This window comes from Hyla sarda, chromosome 1 (genome assembly GCF_029499605.1).
Source record: "Hyla sarda isolate aHylSar1 chromosome 1, aHylSar1.hap1, whole genome shotgun sequence".
NCBI classification, from domain to species: Eukaryota; Metazoa; Chordata; class Amphibia; order Anura; family Hylidae; genus Hyla; species Hyla sarda.
In genome coordinates, this window is record NC_079189.1 from 413,409,418 (window position 1) to 413,420,447 (window position 11,030).

The window sequence follows — 11,030 nt, forward strand, 5'->3', positions numbered from 1 at the left end:
AGGGGTGCGGTCAGGTTGCTAGGTGACCTGCATCTTTTTTCTTCCATTTTACATTCATGTTACATTTGTTTTTCTGCTATTGGGCATATTAAAGAAAGAATATGCAATTGATACGAGCCTCCTGTCTGCCATAAAATTGGATTTTCCTTTACCTTTCCATTGATTCTGCAAAAAATGCCACTCCCTCATAATGATCTGTGCCACTGTGCCACAAAGAATTCTCACCTTTCCTGTTTCCCACAGTGCTCCTCTGCTCTGGCCTCTTCTACAGAATGATAATAAAATAATAAAAGGACAGATGACGCGTTTCGAGGGGGGATCAGGCGGAAGAGGGGATCCCCCCTCAAAACGCATCATCTGTCCTTTTATTATTTTTGTACAAGTAAACTAAAGTTTGATTTCAACCAAAGGTAGATTTGGCCTTTTCTCTTCATCTGATGACCTTGTGAGCAGCGCCTGGACTATATTGGTCTTTTCTCCTCCTTCCTTGATAACATACTCATGACAAGAATCCACTTGTTTCCTACGACCTTCCGACTCAGCAGCTCCCTGGACATCAGTGAGTACCCCACTTCGGGGTGACATGCACTTTTATTAATTTATTTTGGTGAGCATCCACCTATAAGACCTTTGGGTTTTCCCCAGATTAAATTTTTTTTTAATACAAAGTGTAATACGCAAGGTGCCGTTTTTGGTCTTTTTTATTTTTCTTCTCCTACAATTGAATCAAGGGAGGCTGATGCTACCTCTTGCCAGTCCCCTGACTTAGGCTGGGTTTACACCTCGTTTTGTACTTACAGCTCCTGTATACGGCTGGGAGGAGGGGTGGGCGGGCTTAATCGCGGCGCCCGCACTCAGCCGTATAGGGGAACCGTATTTAATGCATGTCTATGAGCCGACTGGAGTGAGCCGCAGCCTCCGGTCGGCTGTGTTTTCGTCCATATGCGGTTTCCCGACCGTAGGCAAAAATGCGGTCGACTACGTTTTTGCCTGCGGTCGGGAAACCGCATACGGCCGAAAACGCAGCCGACCGGAGGCTGCGGTTCACTCCGGTCGGCTCATAGACATGCATTAAATACGGTTCCCCTATACGGCTGAGTGCGGGCGCCGCAATTAAGCCCCACCCACCCCTCCTCCCAGCCATATACGGGAGCCGTAAGTACAAAACGAGGTGTGTACCCAGCCTTAAGGTGGTTGAGGCCCTGGGGTGCACATTGCTGATTTCTTCCATATAGTTAGGGCGACTCAGTTAGTGCCTGCTTTGAAGTGTTTATGAGGAAAAAGGGGCAAAAATGAGTGAAAAAGTTTGCGGAATATTCAGCTATTAAACATTGATTTTTGTCATATCTGCGACCTATTTGTATATTTCTTATTCATTAAAACTCTTCCGGAACATAACTGTGTTTTAACCTCCATATGAAAATAATGATCCTTATAACCTCTTCAGTATTATTGGTAAATCATACTCCACACTATACTCCCACAAATCCCACAGGAGTAGGGTCCTGCAGGAACGCACAGGAACGGTGTTCCTTTGCTTTTTCCAGAGGAGGAACGCCGTCCCTGTTACACTAGTCCTGCAGGACCGACCTCTGAATTATTCTCACCTCCCCCGTCTTCTCCGCTGGCCCGGACTACTAGATGCTGGAGGTGTAGGACCTGTGATGATGTCACCATCACATGTTGGGGGCGGAACTTAGCTGTGGAGGAGAGGAAATATCGTGCCTGAAGGACCTGTGTGATGCTTTGGAGGAGGCTGAGCTGGAGGAGAGGTCACATGTCACCCCAGTAAGGTAATTACATGGAAGGAGATTTGTTACAGTGTGTCACCACTGTAGTAAGGAGATTACATGTGGAGTAGGTTTGTTACAGTATGCCTGTGGCCTATAGGAATCCTGGAACTGTTCAGGATGTCAAGTTTTAGCTTGGACATTTTCGTTTGTTTTTATTTGCGCAAACTGGGGTGTATTAGAAATCTTGGGTGAGTTCCCACACTTTTTTTTACCAGGACTTGACCCCTGCACAGGAGTATCTAGAAGAATTGATGCTGTTTTGAAGGCAAAGAGTGGTAATACCAAATATTGATTTGATTTACATTTCTCCTCTGCTCAGTCACTTTGCATTTTGTGATTTGATAAAAATGAACTGTTAGTACATCTATTTTTTAAAAGTATTTTTACTTTGTTGCATTGTTTTCATATCTGCCTAAAACTTTTGCACAGAACTGTATGCTGCATAAATGGAAACAAGGCATAAGAAATAAACATAATAAATGACCAATATCATTAGAGTGATTAATTTTAATTTGAACAAATTTGATTACTCAATGAGATTACGGTGAAAATTACATTATAAAGATTGCTGATGTTTTTTTTCCTTCTTAGGACTTGCAAGGGTTAAGATCTCTAGTATACGCAGATTAAGACAAATATTTACTCTCATTTCTCTTTACTTAGAATAAACACAGACCCATTAGGGCTTCTTATGTGAAGGTCAGCTCCTCCTTCTAATAATGTTCAAAAGCCCTTTATCCTATAAACACTGTTGCCCTAATATATACACACAGCAAAGTGGCTATTTGAAGTGAGAGGGGCCCACATGTCATTACAATTTCATTTGTATATGCTACACCCATTTTATCTAGCAGTGTATATATGTATTTAAGGAGAGGTAGAAGAAAGAGCACAAGAAGAGCAAGGAGCAAAGATGATAAAGAGAATGGGAGTGAATGGGGTTCAGATTATAAGTGCAAAAGTGCTGCTGTGGTTTTTAGATGTACTAGAATGAGATTATGATTTATAATATATATATTTTTTAAATAATCCAATACTTTTATGAGTGTATTGAGGTTTATACTGGAGCATTTAATCCTTGTCATACTTATCAAAGAGGTAGACCATGGCAATGCTGTAAACCCTGTGCCTAACCAGAATTCAAGCATAGATTTTGGGTTTAATATAGGCACCTGTGAAGCTGTACCTATACGGGCGAGGCAGCAGTTAGTAAAATAAATAAATAAATAAAACAACATAGCTGTGACCCACATGGGTCAGAACTGCTACCAAATTTACTGCACGTATGTAGTGGAACATACTTATTATGTTGTGGATTTGTAATTGATTTTTACCACTTTCTATATAGGATTGAGTTGTAACACCAAGTTTTTTCTGTGTATGTGTTACAGATCTGCATGAAAAGATTCTGACATGTGAAATCCCCCTAATAAGGTAAATTTCGTAAGTACACAGGGCAGCATGAGCTATAGATTTGGCTCTCCATATGTTTTTGCACTCATTTAGGATGTATTGTGTATACAACATTTGTGTTTTTATGTGCAACCCCATCTGTTTATCTCAAACACAGTACAACCAATTTACACAGAGATTTTTAAGATTTACCTATTACAAATTTGTAACAGAGATAATTAATTTACATCATTACTAGGTTAAGACTTAAATTACTCTATTGCTTAAAGGGGTATTCCAGGATTTTTCAACCGAGGCTGAATAATTAGTGTAGATCATAATATAGTGCCTGTACATGTGTATGATGGCTGGTCTTGCAATTCTTATGTGAACTTTGCCCCAATGTTCATTTATAGAAGCAAACAAAATGAGGGTTGTCATCTCAGGACATTACATCACTAGTCAGGTGTTGAAAGGGAGCCTGTCTGCTTCAATGGGAAGGAGAGAAAGAAAGTGGTTGCTTTGCACCAGCCGCACTATGCCAGTTCCAGTATCAAGCTGCGTTATTAATCAGATTGATCTAAAATTTCATTTAGATAGAGAAACTATGTGTATTTATAGGGCTATGTTCACATTTGTGTTGTTTTAAACTCCATAATGTGACTGGAAGAACAGCACTGAATGTAGCACTATTCATTACCTTATATCAATGAACACTTCACTTCAACAAAACCCTATGGACTCAATTGTAAGTCAGTGGTGTCGTGTCTATCAGACCATTACATAGTGACTGAATAATATTACTAAACTATTACTAAACACATTATACAAAGACCAATATTCCCCCATAATTTGACCATCCAGCAGTAAATACCAGCTCTAGGGACCATATAAGTGATAACTGTGCAGTTATATCTCACAGGTAATGTCTACTAAGAGTCATTCTCTTTCTTTTTACTTCTCCAAACTATCATGATGACTTCTTCCAGCCTTGACTCTTTTCTGCAGAGTCTGCCAGAAAAACATCTTAGGCTCCTTCCTTTTTTAACATGCATCCCACCTCTATGCAATCTCCCCATCTATAGTGCCCCAAATGGCAAAAATGCCCCCTTAGCACCCTGCACAGTAAAAGTGGGTAATAAGTATGTAGATATGTTCCTCTTTAGATATGTCTCCCACATCAGTTAGGTTATTCCCCCATTAGGTAGGTATGTCCATAAGTAGGTAGATCCCTCATTAGGCTGGTAGACCCCTCATTTGGCAGGTACAACTATCCCATTAGGCTGGTATGTCTCCCCAGTAGGCAGGTATTCTCCCTAGTAGGCAGGTATGTTCCCCCTAGTAGGCAGGAAGTTCTCTCTAGTAGGCAGTTATTTTTCCCCCAGTAGGCAAGCAGATCCCCCATTAAGCAGGCAGCTCTCCCCCTTATTCAGGTAGTCCCTCCAACAGCCAGGTAGCCCCCCCCCCAGTAGGCTGGCAGTTCCCACCAATGGTTAGGAAGTTCCGTCCAGTAGGCAGGCAGTCCCCCACCCCCATTGTGCCTATGTAAGAAAAACAATAAAATAAATCATACTTCTTTTCCTGCGTAATTTGCAGCCCAGCTGCATCCTTCCTACTTGGCTCCAGTGCAGGTGGTGATGATGTCACTGCCTGCCTGCACCAGAACATAAGTCATGATGCACTCCTGCACTTATCAAGAAAATGATTTTTCCTAAGACTGATCATTTCCGATAATCACACCATGTACAAGGGCCATCGATCAATCAGCCAACGAATGAGCTTGTGGATCTTTAGTACGGCCAAAAAATTATTGTTAACTGCTGCAAATCACCCAGTGTAAACAGGGGATGTTTTTAAGTGATAATGAAGCATTAAAATGGCCGCATGAACGATCCAGCGACCGATCTTGCAGCTTGGCTGAATGATCTATTCAGCATTGTAAAGACTCAGCAAAAGAGCATCGATCAGTGAGATTGAAACCCTTTATCTGAGTAGTGTCAGCCCGTGTGAAAAGGCCCTTAACCAATGTTCAAGAAAATAATTTGCATTTCAAAAGATTTTTTCAATTAAGTAATTACTCAAAATACTATATTTCCTTAGTGTCTGTTACTTTTATAACATATGTAACATACAGCATATACAGTGATTGTCATTATTTATTTCCATCACTGCAAGGATTATAGAAGAAAATAGGTAGGAAGCCCACAACTATATTGGAGATCCTCCTTTACAACTAAGAATCTGTAACAATCATAAAAAGCATTACATCCATGCTATCTCCTGACTTTTCAATTTTACCTGTATCCGAAGCTGAAATCGTTGCTTCATGGAGTGATGACTACCTCCCTGTTTTCTTCCTGGAGTTCTGATGACACTTTAGGATTACACCCCTGGACTTACTGAAAGGAATACCATAAACAAGACTGATTATGCAGAAGGGTAATAAAAACATTACCAAAACAAAGCTATATTGTGTCATATTTCAATGGGCCAAACATGTATGTCAGAAGGATATGTTTGTCAAAAGACAACTTAAAAAAAATTACAAAACTGAATTTCTATTGGTCAAACCTGAAAAAACAGTGGTCTTTTTCCATGTTGATTTAATCTATATATATATATATATATATATATATATATATATATATATATATATATATATATAAAATTCAACGTGTGTGTATGTGTGTGTTCCAGCATCACTTCCAAACTGCTAAAGAGATTGACATGAAAATTGGTAAACATGTTACTTATATGTCAATAGCAAACATAGGATAGGTGATTTAACCCTTACCCACCCCCATTTGCCAGGGTCGGGGTTTTTATTTAAAGTCCCATACAAGTCCATGAGAAATATATGTTACTGCATAACTTCCAAACAGCCAGAGATATTTCGATAATACTTGGTCACATGTTACTTATATGTCAAATAAAAATATATAATAGTTAAATGAACCCCTAACCTGCCCCCGTATGTGAAGAATGGGGTTTTTGTTTCAATTCCTGTGCAAGTATATAGGACTTCTGGTGCCTTACTCCACAAGCTCTGCTCTGCATCTCCTGGTGAATGTGTCAGTCCGGCTGGAAAGCCACACCCTCCCTGCATGCCATGTCCCATCTCACAAAGACATGCCCACCTTTTAAGCCACACTCCTTTTATTTTCAGCTTACAATATCTTTACCACAATGCAGCCCCACCTGAGGACGGGATATGAGATTTAGAAGTGAGGATTAGCTATGGGGACAGGATATGAGGACGGGATATGAGATTTAGAAGTGAGGATTAGCTATGGGAACAGGATATGAGGACGGGATATGAGGACGGGATATGAGGACGGGATATGAGGATGGGATATGGGGAAGGGATATGAGGACGGGATATGAGCACGGTATATGAGGATGGGATATGAGGATGGAATATGAGGACGGGATATGGTGACGGGATATACGGTTGGGATATGAGGACAGGATATGAGGATGGGATGTGAGGTCGGGATATGAGGACGGGATATGAGGTCGGGATATGAGGACAGGATATGGGGTCGCGATATGAGGACAGGATATGAGAATGGGATATGAGGTCAGGATATGGGGACGGGATATGAGGACGGGATATGAGGCCGAGATATGAGGTCAGGATATGAGGACGGGATATAGGGTCGGGATATGAGGACAGGATATGGGGACGGGATATAGGGACAGGATATGAGGAAGGAATATGGGGACGGGATATGAGAACAAAATATGAGGACAGGATATGAGGTCGGAATATGAGAAGGGGATTTGAGGTCGGGATATGAGAAGGGAATATAGGGTAAGGATTTGGGGATGGGATGTGAGGACAAAAGCTTCCTCCTTTGTTGCTTTTCCTCCCCCACAAGGATAAGGTAGGAAAAACCGGGCAGCTCCGGGTACTCAGCTAGTAGATTATAAAAAGGTCCTTTAAAAAAACAACAAAAAACAATATTTAATGGTATAAAATAACACAATGTTAAACAGTATCCAATGCCACAAAAGCATTTAACCAAAACAATGCATAAGGGAGGCCTTAAACTGACTTTGAGTATAATATGCAAATAAGCCCCTTTTTTACAAAGTGAAAACACTTGAGAAAAATATTTACATGACAGCCTTTTGGTTTACTATAAACTGTGTTTCAATAGCAAAATACTGGCCAACATTGGGATGAAAACCACCTAAACATATTTTCAAACATTATCCTCTGGAATGAATTAGGACATTTGTTGCTAATCGCAGTCAGGCTTATGTAATATGTCCTTTTACCACCAGATGTCACTACAGGCATATCAGTACAAGGCTTTATCTTCCACTGCATTGGAAACTAAAAACATAGGGCAAGGTTTACACAAAATGATCTGAGCCTGGGATCTGAGCGACTTTGACAAGGGCAAATCGTGATGGCTAGACAAAGGAGTAAAAGCAACTCCAAACCAGCAGGTCTTGTGGAATGTTTGTGGGATACAGCGGTTAGTGCCTATCAAAAGAGAATTCAAGGAAGGACAACCAGTGAAGCAGAGAAAGTGTCATGGGCACCCAAGGCTCATTGATGCACATGAGGAGCAAAATCTAGCCTGCCTAATTCTATCTAGAGCTACTGTAGCACAAACTGCTGAAAAACTTAATGGGGGCATTTATCATTGAACGTGTAAGTGAAGCATTTTTCTACACCTTTTTTGTGTGCTGGTAATGTGTAGGAGCACAAAATGTATTAAATGGTCGCAGAGCATTTCATAAATTTTATGCAGGTCACATTTTCTGAAATTTCAATCTTCACATACACAAAAAGCTAAGCTAAGTCTGGGCTGGTGTCGTTTAGAGACTTTTCGGTGGTTTTGCACCTTTTTTGTGCCTTTATATAAGGCACAGTTCATAAAACACATCCATATCATGTGTATTGCCAAAATCTGTGGATTACAACTAAAAATCAGCAGAAATGTCTTAACCAAAAAATGCAAAAAAGGCACAAAAAAAGACACTTGTGCCAAAATAGCGCCAAATATAGATGGAAAAAGAAGGGTAAACACAATGACAAATGTTGGCCAATGTTGGCTTTAGTAACGTGGAGCAATAGTCTGCTCAATATAAGGATACGGATTTCTTTCACATCATGTGGATGGCTGGCTGTATGTGTTTTCCTTACACAGAGAACTAACAGAACTAGGTTGCACATTGGTAAGAAGGGTAAATTGGGGGAGACCGTGTGATATTGAGGGTAAATATTCTGCTGGGAAACCTTGGTTCCTCATATTCATGTGGATGTTACCTTGAATACACATCACCTACCTAAACATTGTTACAGGTCACGTACATCTCTTCAAGGCAATGCTATTCCCTAATGGCAGTGGCCACTTTTAGTAAGACAATGAGGAGAATTTATCAATGCTTTAACCCAGAAAACTGGCATTAAAAAGTCACACATTTTTGTTCAAGTCTTATTGTTGTAGAAGAATTTGGAATTTTTTTTTTTGCATAAATATTAAGAGCATAGTGCAAAAATCTATGATTTTTTTAAGGTCAGTTTTCTGTTGTCAAACATTAATAAATTCCCATCATGTGCCTTGACACCTTGAAAACATTGTTAAGGAATGGTTTGAGAAACATAAAAAATTGTTCACTTTGTTGCATTAGTAACATATCTGCTGCTGCTAAATTCATTGAAGAGGGCAAGAAAGCGGGGGCCTCCAGCTGCTCCAAAATCAAATGTCAAAAGTCGTTTACCTGCACATCATCTTTTTATTCATCATGGATATCCTTTGTTTTTAAAGTATGGATTAAAAGTGAAGTTTTATATATTTTTTCTACTCATTTGATTTTGGAGTAGCTGGAGGCCCCCGCTTTCTTGCCCTCTTCTTCATTTGTATCCGGGACACGGCCCGCTGTTTGCCTGCCCTGCTCTCCTACCTCTACTGGATCTTCAGTCATTGGATGTTTTAGTGGTGAGCTGAATTATAAATTTTTTCTATTTTTCTGCTAAATTCATTGAACCAGATATCACAGGACACCCTCACATGTCTTATGGAGAACATGCCTGGATGGTTAAGAACTGTTTTTGTAGCACAATAGGAATGTCCAATATATTAGACAGGTGGTTATATGTTATGGTTCGTCTGTGCATGTTGTCAAAAAGGATACAATTTGATCCTGTTAATTTGTAATGCAAACTTGCAAAATTGTGTAACATAAACCCTTCAGCAGGGGAATTTCTAGGTCTCCAAAAACCCATCGCACCAAGGCTCCTCCTTCAATATACTCACTAATAGCAGCGGGCGACTGTTGAGTGTGGTTTCAGCAATCACCATCAGTTCTCAGAATGTACACATTGCCTGAAAGTTATAGGAGTGTGATTGCTGCATCCACACTCCTATCACCCTCACGCAACCTGTACATACTCAGCTGAGATCTCACAAATAGTTAAAAAAATCTTACTTTCTAAGTAAAAATATATGTAATATTAACATAGTACCCCTAAAATACAGTCATACAGTTACAAAATAACGCATATCACCACACATATTGTCATCATACTGTTACTGATCAAATCCTGTATACTGAGACCAATATGACCAATAATACTACTATACAAGAAGGAACATTATTGCTATACATATTAGCATCATACGGTTACTGTCCAAATCCTTTATACTGACCAATTTGACCAAAAATTCCAGAATATAAGTAGGAATATTATAGCCATACATATTACCATCATACTGACAAAATCCTGTATATTAACCATAATACCAGTATACAGGGAGTAAAGGAGATGAGCGAATTTAAAAAAAAAATCCGATTTGGACAATTTGCCGAATTTTCCCCCAAAAATAGTTTTGTTCCGAATTTATTTGCAGCAAATCGCTATTAAGAACAGCTTTTTCTGGCCTAGAGAGAGCCTCAATAGGGGTGTAGAACACTTTGACTTGTCCCAACATGCATAGGTAGTGTGCTGTGTTAGTGAAATAATAATGTTATTCAGTATGACATGCAGATTGCAGGCATCGCTATTAGAATCACTGTTGCAGAACGTCTGGATGTGGCAGCAGGGAGACCATATGGAGTCAAAATTGAAAAGAATAAATAGATTTTTTTAATGTCATTTTTATTTTATTTTATTTGAATTTATTTACATTTTTTGGGTATCCATTCTGGTGAGCATCAAGCTGGCGGTCTGCCGCGAGGTGAACTACCACCGGTTCCAGCCCATGCCTCTCAGCGCCCCGGGCCCCCCGCCCCCACTGTCTTACTCTTTGTGGAACTGCAAATGTTTCATTTAATCAGTTATGGTTCATTGTTATCACTCCAACCTGTTTCATTGGATTCTTGTGGTAATCCCACAGCTAATATATGACGTCGACAACATGAAAAGATGACATTGATTTTTGAAATTTAAATTTAAGATTTTGAAATTTAAATTTAATATTGCACTCCCAAGTTTAATGTCCCAGGCCCTGGCGTTTACTTTGAATGAATAATATGGTTACAAAAGACCAAATCTAACAAGGAGTCACATGTCACATGGCAACACAATGACATAGCCTGAAGGTGGCATCAGTATGAGGAGACCATATAGTGGCTGAATGACACAGCCAAGAGTTGGCAGCAGCAGGAGGAGAACATACAGTGGCTTAATGACACAGCCTGGAGGTGGCGGCAACATGAGTAGAACATATAGTGGCTGAATAACACAGCCTGGAGTTGGCGGCAGCATGAGGAGACCACATAGGGGCTGAATGACCCAGCCGGGAGTTGGCGGAAGCATGAGGAGACCATATAGTGGCTGAATGACACAGCATGCAGGTGGCGGCAGCATGAGAAGAACATATAGTG

The 11,030-nt window shown here is 40.1% G+C and overlaps 1 long non-coding RNA gene across 2 annotated transcripts; it reads left to right on the forward strand.

Moving 5' to 3' along the window:
• The first annotated feature begins 1,690 nt into the window (after positions 1-1,690).
• On the forward strand, positions 1,691-5,623 carry LOC130280333 (uncharacterized). Of its 2 annotated transcripts, none has more exons than XR_008846029.1 (4): positions 1,691-1,793; positions 2,009-2,068; positions 3,185-3,227; positions 5,496-5,623. It is a non-coding gene; the product is annotated as an uncharacterized LOC130280333 (long non-coding RNA). The 2 variants fall into 2 exon arrangements; XR_008846028.1 differs by having other exon boundaries at positions 5,361-5,617.
• The last annotated feature ends 5,407 nt before the right edge of the window (positions 5,624-11,030 follow it).